Source organism: Delphinapterus leucas, chromosome 13 (genome assembly GCF_059928025.1).
Source record: "Delphinapterus leucas isolate spDelLeu-1000000601 "Yukka" chromosome 13, BTC_Dleu_Yukka2, whole genome shotgun sequence".
Classification (NCBI taxonomy): domain Eukaryota; kingdom Metazoa; phylum Chordata; class Mammalia; order Artiodactyla; family Monodontidae; genus Delphinapterus; species Delphinapterus leucas.
The window spans coordinates 78,822,604-78,835,324 of NC_143141.1; the positions used below are offsets into that span (position 1 = coordinate 78,822,604).

General features: G+C 38.1%; 1 protein-coding gene and 1 pseudogene across 3 annotated transcripts in view; one reads left to right on the forward strand and one right to left on the reverse strand.

Moving 5' to 3' along the window:
- Window positions 1-11,355, reverse strand: part of LOC149747799 (N-acetylneuraminylgalactosylglucosyl-glucoside beta-1,4-N- acetylgalactosaminyltransferase 2 pseudogene) — a 106,832-nt pseudogene extending 95,477 nt beyond the window's left edge. Inside the window, exon 1 of the transcript XR_016395510.1 lies at window positions 5,322-11,355. The product of XR_016395510.1 is annotated as an N-acetylneuraminylgalactosylglucosyl-glucoside beta-1,4-N- acetylgalactosaminyltransferase 2 pseudogene (transcript). The remainder of the gene's footprint in view (window positions 1-5,321) is intronic.
- Window positions 5,825-12,721, forward strand: part of LDAH (lipid droplet associated hydrolase) — a 94,293-nt gene continuing 87,396 nt past the window's right edge. For both annotated transcript variants that reach the window (XM_022574359.2, XM_089923395.1), the window contains exon 1: window positions 5,825-5,914. The gene's annotated coding sequence lies outside the window, so the exon portion shown is untranslated. The remainder of the gene's footprint in view (window positions 5,915-12,721) is intronic.

The following is a 12,721-nucleotide window of genomic DNA, read 5'->3' on the forward strand; positions in this document are numbered from 1 at the left end:
AGCTAAATCATAGGCCTGGGCCTCATTAAGGTTGCTACTGAGAGTGTGAAACAAATATGTTAGTCTGGTTGGTTTGGACTGAGAATAGAATTCCTTTGCAGTTTTTAAGGACACAACATAATGAATTTTTAAGCTATAAACTTAAAAACTAATACACATGGCTAAGCCAAAAGAAACCCAAACATTAGAGGAAAACATATATTAGTCAATTAGCTTTCTCTCTATCAAGATTAAACACTTATCAGAAGTCACATGAAACAGGAATACAGTCATCCCTTGGTACCCACAGGGGATTGGTTCCAGGATTCCGGCACCACCAATTCCAAAATACGCAGATGCTCAAGTCTCTTATATAAAATGATGTAGCACTTATTCAGCAAATAGCAGAACGGAGGAACAATGAAAGAGAAACGGGCTTCCGTCACGTTTGGAAGAAGAGAAGTCTTAGGATTTGGGGAACAGCCTGTACTCTGAAGACTGAATTCTACCTGGCTAATATTTTTCACTTGTTTACAAAACAGAAATGTCTAAGTCTTTATTTAGTTGGTATATTAGTTTCCTATTGCTGCTGAAACAAATTACCACAAATTTATTGGCTTAAAATGTATTATATTACAGTTCTGGAGGTAAGAACTTCAAAATCAACTTCACTGGGCTAACATCAAGGTGGTGGCGGGCCTGTGTTCCTTCTGGAAGGCTTAGGGGAGAATCCATTTCCTTGCTTTTTCCAGCTATTGGCTGCCTGCATTCCTTGGTTTGTGGCCCCTTCCTCCATCTTCAAGCCAGCAGCATAGCATCTTCCGATCTCTCTCTGACTATGATTAGTGCTTTCACCATCACATTTTCTTCTCTCCTTCAGCTTCCAGTGTCACATAGCTTCTGTGACTCTGGTCTTCCTGTTTCCCTCTTATATGAACCCTTGTGATTACATTGGTCCCACCTGGATAATCCAGGCTACTCTCCCCATCTCAAGATCCATAACACATTTTAACCATATCTGCAAAGCACTTTTTGTCATGTAATGCAGAATACTTACAGATTCCATGGATTAGGACAAGGACATCTTTGGAGGGCCATTACTCAGTCTATGACGGTTGAACACATGGATAATACAGATAGACATTTTGATTTATGAAAAACTCCATATTTATTTTACTGGGGAATATAAAGTTTCCATTAAAAAATCAGAAGGAACGATGTGTAAAAGTTCTGTAGCAGTATAATTAGCCCACAAAAACCTTGTTGAAAAGAGCAATTAGTTCCTGAGGAATCCAATAAAATGGGAACATACTATCCTCTAAGTGGATATTCATCTGTAGCTAGTCCCAATCTCTACTTTGTTTTTAATTTATAGAGATAGTTGAACTACATTTCCCATATTTTTCTTATCCTTAACGTACCGTGCTCTGCCACTAAAAGCTTCTTTATGGTATGGTTTCATTGAGGGGGACTAATTGATCATATCAATGGATAACAGTAAAACATTTGGAGTTGCAGTTATATAACATGTGGTGAATGACCTTGAAAGTCTTAAAATAAAAATATTATTCTAGTCTCTTTCATATATACACATATATATGTATATATATATATGTATTATTTTTGATGGCCTGAACATCTAAATGTTGATGTTTGCCAGATATTTTTTAGTTCATTCTTTTTATTAGCCAAGTGCCTCTACGAAGGCAATGCTGTCAGTGAACAGTCCTATAGTGAGACACTCCAAGTCTCACAGTTCAAGGGTGCTGGCTTTTAGGACCAGCTATCTCTTGGTCAGGAGGAACAGTATAACTATAATATGGGGGTTAAATGTGGTTTTGTCGACTTTTAGCTACTGATTTTAAATTTATGTTTAAGAGAATCATTATGTGGACTTCTTGACCTAAAATGTTTGAAAAAAAACATTTATGTAGATCTCAGGGTACACCAGAGCCATCGTAAGGAGGCTGCATGGAGCAATGGCATTTTTACAAGCATTTAGAATTATTTACACTTAAAGATTTACAAATGAGAAAATTCACTATTAGAACCAATTCACTATTACAACCAAAAATTCAAAATTCACTGATACTCTCTCTAGAATATATATTGAAGATAAATCTTAGTTGTCTTCTACACTTAGAAATAAATATTTTTTTCTCTTATTTCCTTGCTCTTCTTTTTCTTTCTCTTGTTCCTTTTTATATAATATTCAATCTACATATCTTAATTCAAAGGGTGTCTAAACTAAGAGTTTCAACTTTCTGTGTAATGAAATAATAAGATGGGAACATACTTTATTAATAAGTACAGGGCCTTCTAACATTCTCATAACATCCACCAGAAATATTCTTTCCTGTTTTTCGAAACAAAACGAAACCACACTCGTAGATACAGAGAACAGATGGGTAGTTGCCAGAGGGGAGGGAGTTTGGGGGTAGGTGAAATGGGTGAAGGGGATCAAGAGGTACAAACTTCCAATTATCAAATAAATAAGTTGTGGGGATGTAATGTACAGCATGGTGACTATAGTCGATAATATTGTATTGCATATTTGAAAGTTGTTGAGAATGAATCTTAAAAAGTTCTCATCACACACACACATACACAAAAGAAATATTCTTTCCTATCATAAAGATCTAAGTGTTACCTACCACTCTGTCTCACTCTCATTGCTATTGTGGGCCCTCAATCACTTCTGCAAAGTGTCCCCAACTACTCTCTTACCTCTGCTAAAGTGTCCCCAACAGCTGTGGCAGTTTCTAGGAGCTGTTTTTAAAGATCCCTGCATAGTTGATCTGGGCCATATCAGAAATGCGAACTTTTTATTTTTTTCCTCTTCCTCTTCAATGATGTTGCCCATGAAATGGCAGGCGGCTGAGACACTGCCTCCCCTGCAACTTCTTCCCTGTAAGTGCTACATGTGGTTGACAGTCTCCTTAAATCATCCCCTGTCCACGGGACACTGCACAGCTTCCCTGCTCAACAGAAGGCAGGTTTCCTTGGTACTCAGTCACAGTGGTTCCTGAGCTGCATTGCCTTGGGGTGCCAAAATCTCTCAGAGATTTTGTGGGAAATTTCTTCTTTCTGCTTCCTGCCATAATCCTTCTCTTGCTAGGACTCAGACATGAATCCATATGGTTTGGGCAAAGAGGGGACCATTTATCTGAGACCATCATTCTGAACTCTGTCCTCAAACTTCTCTTTCCCTTCTAGACCTATGTAAAGCATTCAGCACAAAACTTGGCACAGTAAATGTTCAGGAAATATTAGCCATTACTCTCATTTGACAAAAGTCTCTCCTTCTAGTAATATACATTCCTTAGAGTTCCATAATTAGAATAATTATTCTACATAAACCTAAATTTACTTTTTGAAGCTTTCTTTCCATAAATTATTCCTTGCCATGCAGTCATGAAGTTAAACAGTCAGAAGACCCTGCACTGCATCTCTTTGTGGACACTGCTAGATTAATGAAATGTGGAGTCAGCCCCTGAATGCTTTTATAATGAGTCCCCAGATGCCCCTGGAGTAGCCAGTGAGGAACAGTGGCTGACTAACAATCATGTGACTGAGCTTAGTGCTGGATTTTCCAGCCTCAGTGGAGCTTCGAAATATCTGCAGCCCTGACCAACCAGCTTGGCTGAAACCTCAAAGACTTTGAGCTCCAGGTAGGCTCTCCGGGATTCCTGACCCTCAGAAACTGTGCAAGATAATAAATGTTTTAAGCTGCTATGTTTTGGGGTAATTTGTTAAGCAGCAGTAGGTAATGAATGCACTCCTCACTCTCTTTTACCCTGCCTTTTAGCTCCTCTTCCACTGTCACTATATGTCAATGTATTTAATTTGTTTATTTTGGGTTTTGGTGAGAGCAAGTGTTTTTCTCTCTGGGTTGCCTATGAGTCCTCTGTGCCTGGAAGAGTGTTTGGAATGTAATAGGTAGTCAATAAACATTGAATGAGTAATGAGAGTCTAAAATTCTTGTAAAAGGTGAAACTGTTTCAATTTCATTTATTGTTTTTAAAGCAGTATATAATGGTCTAATTTTATAACCATGTCTGCTTGTAGTAGACACCTTTGTGGAATGTTTGCCTGCTCACTAAAATCCCCTTAACTGTAGCAGAGGGTCCCTGTCTACAAGGTACAATATTACCCCTAGTGCTTGTTACTGATGATTGGACAACTGCTGACAACCAGACCCAAGATGAGGCAATCAGAAAGTCTCCCCTGAGTATTTAGAATTAAAATCAAGAGCCTGAGAAAAAAGATCCTCTCTGTGTGGCTGTCCCTGTGTATCAATTAGGACAGGCTACATTGTAAGAACACCAAAAGTAACAACAGAGGTTTCTTTCTTTCTCCAAAGTATTCATCACAGGATGGTCAATAGGCTTTATGTAGCAGCAGCTACTGCAGGACACAGGCTCTTGGGACAGACATCATTCAAATGTTGCCATCACCGCACCAAAGGAAAAAGTGAAGTTTTGGAGCATCTCACACAAGAAATCAACTGCTCAGCTGGAAGTGACACAGCATTTTCCTCACAACTCATTGGCCAGAATTACTCACATCCCCTTGGTCCCTCCCTTCCTCCACTCCCCACCCCTGAACTATAAGGGAAGTGCAATCCTAATAAGTGCCTATAAGGTAGAAAGTAGAAACTATTTGAACAGAAAATAATATGGGGATAATAACACAGACTGGCCAAAGGTCTGGAAAGATAGATTAAAAAAAAAATGGAACCCCTTTGGTTAACTTTCCTGGCACAGCCTTATTTAATGAAATCAGAGACAGAAATCACTTGAGCAATGCACCATAAATGCATATGCAAGAATTGAAAGAACGGCTGCATTTGAACCACACTCATCGGAATTTTGCACACATTGAGCTGTGCATTAGTAACGAGGGACAACACCTTGAACATACCATGTAATGTCACTGCAATGTAATCATTCACTTATTTTGTGCATTTGTCTATGTTTCCAGACGCTATGGTCACACGTTAATACTGACTTCATTGGGGTTGCTGTGAGGATTAAAAATGAGTTGATTCATGAGAAGCTCTTAGCACAGTGAGTAGCATCTTCTAAACTCATTGGGTTGACTATTATATTTAGGAAGTAAAGTGAAAGCAGGGAAGGTAATGAAGAGGTACCAGTCAACTTCCAACAACTGGTTGGAAGGTGGTGCCTATCACTGAGATGTTGAATGAAAAAGGATCAAGTCTTCTCCTCTATGTGTGGGGGAGATTACTGATTTGCCAGTTTACTTGTCTGCTTCTACCCCTGGCTATAAAACTACTTTGTTTTCTCTATTGCATTTTTGAACAGATATATGCCGCTCACCTATTAGGTGCCAGGTGCTGAAGATGCCAACAGTCGCAAGATGATATATATGACCTTTGTCTTCATGGAGTTCGTATGTGGTAAGCTCGAAATACCTCTGGAATCGGCATTTTCAGCATTTTGCTAAAGGGCCGAGTAGCAGAGGCCGGGCATATTAATGCTAATAAACAGGGCAACTGAGAACCAACTTGCCTGTGAATGTGGGGAAAGGAAGGGAAGAGATGCAACCAGTAACGTAGGAAGGGAAACATGGGCATGGGGGAGAAATGGAGAAAGGGAAGCTGAAGTGTATCAAGGATGACTAAAATAAGAGGCGGATGAAATTCATATGAAAGGGAAGATAAAGTTTCAGCATAGCGACAGCTTCCCAGCGGTCTCGCTGGATCTGGGCCACAGGTCCCAACCCAGGGTCAAGAACCTCCCAAACCCCACCACACCACATGTGCTGAAGGACCCAGTTCCCGGGAGCGGCGAGCGGTGCGCGGCGCGGCGCGGCGCGGCGGCTGTGACGTCAGAGGGAGGCGGGACTTCCGGTCCCGGTGACGCCTAACCGAGACGGCCACGGTAGAGCCAGCTGCCTTCTAGGCTGACAGGTGAGGACTTGCCTCCCACGCTCGGGGTGACTTTGTAGGAGAAAGGACGGCCGGGCAGGCACGCGGGAGCTGGAACCCTTCCTCTCTATGGCTCCTCGGAGAGCCCGTGCTGTCCTTAGCCAGACGGCTGCGACCGCTCGGGGGTTCGGGCCCACTTTGGCCGGGAGCCCCTTTGGCTGCTTGCCCAGCGGGAACGTACCGTTTGTACTGCTAACTGTAGCCCGCCTGTGGAGAGTCTTATGGCGGCCTCTCTCGGGGGGTAAGGTCCAGGACGTTGGGCGACTGGCAGGGCAGAAATGACTAGAAGTGACTAGAGTCTGGGCCGGGGACTCTAAAGGTCTGAGTTCTTGTACCAACCAAGCCTGTAGCCCTGGGCAAGTCACTCTCTTCCCTCCCTGGGTCTCAGTTTCCAACCTTGTCCATTAACGGGCTCTTTTGGTTTGGAATCGAGTTTCTCATCAGGATCAACTTCCTCCCCCACGCCTCTCCCAAATTTGTTACACCAGGTATCCTTGAGAACTGACTCTTGCACCAATTTCTGAACTTGACACTCCCCTAGCCAGTTATTTGAGGTTCACTCTAGCTGCTGTAATATTTCTCCGTGGCGCCAAGGTCAAAACGGCGCTTGCTCCCTTGAATTTGGAGTGCAGCATTTTGGGGAAACAATTGCGGGCCTTGTTGCCTCTACCGAGTGCCATGCATCATGGTATTTTTCAGAAATAGTCTGTCTCATTTTTTCTCATGTATAAAATGGGGTACATTAGTAGCCACTTGATAAGATTATTTTATTAACTGAGATAATTCATACAACACTTGGAACAGTGCTTTATGTGTAATAAGCACTTAGTAAACATCAACTCTTAAAGAATGACCCGTACACTGACTTTCACAGCTCTGTTGAAGTTCTTTGCAGCAGACACCTAGTGCTCATGCTGCTTTTCATCCACACATAGGCCTTACTGTAAACTGTCACCCTTGGTTTTTTTTTATTTTTCTACACGAGACAGGTTGCATAATTCCTTTAAGATGCATCCAAGTTGTTGAGTGTGTCAATAGTTTGTTCCTTTTTATCGCTGAGTAGTATTCTATGGTATGGTTGTACCACAGTTGGTTTTACCATTCACTTGTTGAAGGACATTTGCGTAGTATCCAGTTATGGGCTGTTACAAATAGAACTGCTGTGAATCTTTGCTTGAAGGTTTTTCTGTGAATATGTTTTCATTTCTCTAGGAAAAATGCCCAATAGTACAATTATTGTGTCATAGGGTGTGCATTTAGTTAATTCATGTGATCATATGTTTTTTCTTTAGCATCTTGATATGGTGGACTACACTGACTGATTTTTGAATGTTGAGTATACATGGAATAGATCCCACATAATTCTTCTTATACATTGCTAGATTCTATTTGTTAATATTTTGTTAAGGTATAGATATGAGAGGTATTGGTGTGTAGTTGTGTTTTGGGGGTTTATTTGGTTTGTTTCTTTGTTTGTTTGTTTTTTGGCCACACCGCATGGCTTATGAGATCTTAGTTCCCCGACCAGGGACCAGGGATGGAACCAGGCACAGGCAGTGAAAGTGCCAAGTCCTAACCACTGGACTGCCAGGAAATTCCCGTGTAGTTTTCTTTTTTTGTACTGTCTTTGTCCAGTTTTGGTATCAGGGCAATAGTATTCTGTAGGGTCTTTAGTGATAACCCCTGTTTCATTCCTGATGTTAGTGATTTGCATCTTCTCTATTTTTCAGTGGTGGTTTATTGATTTTATTGATCTTTTTCAAAGAACTAGCTCTTTAATTTTTCTGTTTTCAGTTTTATTGATTTTTGCTCCATCATTTTCTTCTGCTTGCTTTAGGTTTATTCTGCTATTCTTTTTTCTAGTTTCTTGATTATTAATTTGAGACCTTTTCTTGTTTCTAATGCTAGCATATAGTGCTATAAATTTCCCTCTCAGCATTGCTTTTGTTGCATCTCACAAATTTTGGTGTATTGTCTTTTCATTTTCATTGAGTTCTGTGTATTCTTAAAATTTCCTTTGCAACTTCCTGTTTGACCCATGGATTATTTAGAAGTGTGCTCTTTGGTTTCCAAATATTTGGAGATTTACCTGTTGTCTTTTCTGTTACTGATTTCTAGTTTTATTCCACAATGGTCAGAAACATAAGCTGTATGATTTTAGTTCTTTTAAATTTACGTTTGTTTTATGGCTCATGATGAGGTGTATCTTGGTGAATGTTCCATGGGCACTTGAATGTGTATTCTGCTGTTGTTGGATGTCAATTGCATGTCAATTATATCCTGTTGGTTGATGGTATTGTTAGGCTCTTCCATATATTATTGATTGTCTGTCTAGTAGATGTTTCCATTGCTAGAAGTTTCCAACTATAATTGTGGAATTTTCTGTTTCTCCATTTAGCTCTATTGGTATTTGATTTATGTATTTTGAATGTCTGTTGTTCAGTGCATATATATTTAGGATGTCTTCTTGGTGGATTAATCTTATCATTATGAAATGTCCCTCCTTGTTCAGTAATTTTCTTTGCTTTAAAGTCTACTTTATCTGATAGTTGCATAGCCATTGTTGCTTTTTAAAAATAATAATATTAGCGTGATATATCTTTTTCCATTCTTTTATTTGCAACCTACCAATGTCATTATGTTTGAAGTGAGTTTCTTTTAGGCAACATATAGTTAGGTCATGTTTCTTTTTAAATCCATTCTACCAGTCTCTGCCTTTTAACCAGTATAATTAGACCATTTGTATTTAAAATAATCATTGGTATGTTAAGGCTTAATTCAGGCATTTTATTATTTATTGTTGTTGTTGGTTTCCTCTGTTATCATTTTTCTGTTTCTCTTTTCTTGCCTCCTTGTAGGTTACTTAAATGCTTTTTAGAATTTTATTTGACTTATTTACATTCTTGAGTATATCTCTTAGTATACTTCTTTTTTTCATGGTTGCCCTAGATATGACAGTATATATACATAACATCACACAGCCTACTTTTGTATTGACCTTTTACTGCCTTAAGTGAAGTGTAGAAAACTGACTTACATTTACATCTTTTTACCCTTTCCATTTTTTAAATATAATTATCAGATTTCCTCTACATACACTGAATACCACATTAAACTTTTGCTTCAACCATGAAATACTATTGAAGAAGCTAATGATGAGAAACATAATCCATTATATTTACCACTGCTTTTACCTATTCCATTGTTCTTTTTTATCTGAAGTTAAACCTTATTCACTTATTCCTTTCTGTTTGGAGAACTTCCTTTAAGAGATCTTACTTGAGAGGTAGATACGTTAGTGACAAATTCCTTTAGTTTTTCTTCATTTGAGAATATCTTTATTTCTCCTTCATTCTTGATGGATAGTAAGGATAGTTTTTTCTGGTAAGGAATTTGGGGTTGAGAGTTACTTTCCTTCAGCACTTGAAAAACGTTTGCCACTTCTTCCTAGCCTCCTTGGTTTCTGATGAGAAATCTGCTAACATTCAAATTATTGTTCACCTGTAGGTAATATGTCATTTCTCTCTGGCTGCTTTTTAGATTTTTTTCTTTGTTTTTAGTTTTCTCAAGTTTGACTATGATATGCTTTGTATTGTATTTCTTTGGTTTTATCCTATTTGGGGTTAACTCAGCTTCTTGAACCTGTAGGTTTTATGTGTTTTGCCAAATTAAAGAGGTTTTTATCAATTGTTTTTTATAACATTTTCAGCCCCATACTCTTTCTTCTATTTCCCTGGGACTCTGGTTATACAAACGTTGGGCCATTTGTTAGTTTCCTACCAGTCCCTGAGATCCTGCTCATTTTTTTAAAAGTCTGTTTTTGTCTTGTTTAGATTTAGTAAATTCTATTGATGTGTCTACAAGTTCACAGATCCTGTTCTGTCAATTTAACTCTACTAGTGAACCCATCCACTAAGTTTTTAGAAATGTATTATACTTTTCAATTCTATAATTACATTTGGTTCTTTTATAAAGTATTTTATTGTTTAAGGAGAATTACTTTGAATATCCATGTAATTTCTGAGCAAAATTAATGATAGCTGTGGATTATTTGTGCATATAAACTAATCATCTTACTCAAGATTTTAATCTTCTCAGCAGAATTATTGCTTTAATTAGCAGAAGAAAAGTGAACACATGTAATTTTTCTCTCCTTGTTTCAGTCAATTTCTTATTAGAAACCTAATAAAAGGGAAATGGGGAAGGAAATGAAGAAGGAAATTTAGACCTTGGTAAATGGCAAATTGTAGTATCCCACTAGCAGGTGGAGTGGGAATTTTGGAATTCTAGAAAAAAGAAACCAAGAAGCAAAAATGAAATGAAAAATTTACATTTGCTTACTAAAACTTTTAAAGGAGTTTTGTGACATAGTTCCAGATTCAGAAAGCTCCCTTCGTTCCCCCTTTTTCCCTTGAATAACACTGACGATTTTAAGTACAACAGGTAACTTTCACTGGCCATACTTCAGATTTAGGTAATGTTGATTCTTGGTTTTATTGGTTCGATTTCTACCCTTACCAAATAATTAAAAATTAACCATGGACCCAATTGCCAGATTCGTTGACATTATAGCACTGTGATTAAGAACGTATTTCCCAGTAAGTATGAAAATTTAATATGTGAAAAAGTGGGGAAAAGATGATTTTTTAAAATTAAATAGGATTAGCACAAGTAGCTCTCTATTGTAAGAAAAACAAAATTGAATTCTTATGTAGATGGCTTAAAAGTTAAAATGTAAAAACTAGAATAATAAAAATTACAGTAAACATCTAGGAAGCTACATGTTAAATATAGGAGTCCAGAAAAGGGTTAGTATCAGCAATATACAAAGTTGTCTCACAAACCAATAAGAAAATGATAAATAACCCACTTGGAAGTCAGGCAAAGGATATGAATAGACAATTCACCGAAAAGAAAGTCCAGAAGGCCAGCAAACATGAAAAGATGTTCAAATATACTAGTAGTCAGAGAAATACAAATTAAAGAGTGAGATATTTTATACCCAAAGACTACAAGAATTAAAAATAATGGTACTGTTTATTGATGATAGGATTGTAGTGTTTCCATTCCCCTCATCTTTAGCATCAGAATCCAAGTCATCTTTGTCACTTTCCCTTCCCTGGATTCCCTTACAGAATTATTACCAAGACTTTAGTCTCTCATTCACTCCTTTCCCACTCTTGCCCTTATTTCTTGCTTAGGTTATTTTGATAGCTTCCAAACTCTAGTGAAATCTTGTGTTTTCTCTGTCTTTCACAATCTTCTTAATAATATAATTTGGAAGGGTCTGCAGAACTAAAATCTTTGTTTAACCTATTTTGACAGATTGTGTTTTCCAAAGTTGGCCACAACAATAACTCCCATACCACATACTATTCATATGATATGATACTTCCCTTATTTAGAGAGGTCCATTTTGCTCCCCTTGCCTATGGGTGAGCTTGTGGCTAACATGCAAGTAATGCTGTGTGACTTCTGAGACTAGGTCTTAAAAGGTGATGCAGTTTCAGTCTGTTCCTCTTGAGACAATTGCTCTTGGAACCCAGTTCTCATGCTGTGAACAAGCCCAAAATAGTCCATGTGGAGAGACCATACAGAGTGGACATGTATAGATATTCCTGGCCAGCAACCTATCTGAAAGCAGCATCAGTCATCAGACTTGTGAATAAAGATACTTCCAGAGGACTCTCACTTCCAGAGGACTGTCACTTCCAGAAGACTCTTGCCCCCAGTGAACATATCACACCCACCAGTGACCACAGGAGAAGCAAATAATAATAATAATAAAGATAAGTAAAAGAAATAATAAAATTAAAAACCATAGTACAGCCCTTGTTGAGGGCAGTGGGAGAGGAGGGGCTGCCCTGAGTGTGGTCCTTGCCTGGATTTTGACACAGCAACTTTCTGTAGTGAGCACTTTGTATGAATTGTGGACTTCCTTTTCTCAAGTTGTGGGTATTTATTCTGTAATCTGTCTAGAGCACACATTGAAATCCAACTTCTAATAAACATAATGGTGCATTCCCCCGCCCCCTGCCGCCCACAGTAAAAAGTCTCCTCAGCTAAGGCCCCAGATATTACAGATTAGAGATAGGCTATTCTTGCTATGCCCTTTCCTAATTCCTGACCCACAGAATCCATGAGTATAATAAAATGGTTGTTTTAAGCCACCAAGTTTTGGAATAATGCAGCAGGCATAACTAGAACACCCATATAATGTATATAATCTTGGTGTTTGTGACTAATGACAGCTATCTTTCTTCCAATCCAATCTATATATATTTATTTCTCTTCTGTGTCTTATTACATTGGTAGAGACCTCAAGTACACTGTAGAATAGAAGTGTTGACAGCAGACTTCCTTGTCTTGATGTCAAACTCAGAGGTGCCTTTAGTATTTCACCCTTAGTAAAATATCTACTGTAGGTTTTGTTGTTGTTGTTTTTGCTGTAGGTTTTTTATAGATTCTTAGATTCTGTAAAAGATAATCCCTCTATTTCTTCTTTTTTAAGAGTTTTTCATGACTGTATTGTATTTTATCAAGTGTATTTTCTGTTGATTGAGATGATTATATATCTTTCTCCTTTATTCTACTAATGTGTTACATTGATTACATTTTGAATGTTTAAACAACCTTGCATTTCTGATCTATACACAATTTGGTTGTCGTGTATACCCTTTATGTATCACTGAATTTGGTCTCCTAATATTTTGAATAGAGTTTTGCATCTATGTTTCTGAGAGAGGTTGTCCCATATGTTTCCTTTCTTATAATGCCCTTGTCAGGTAT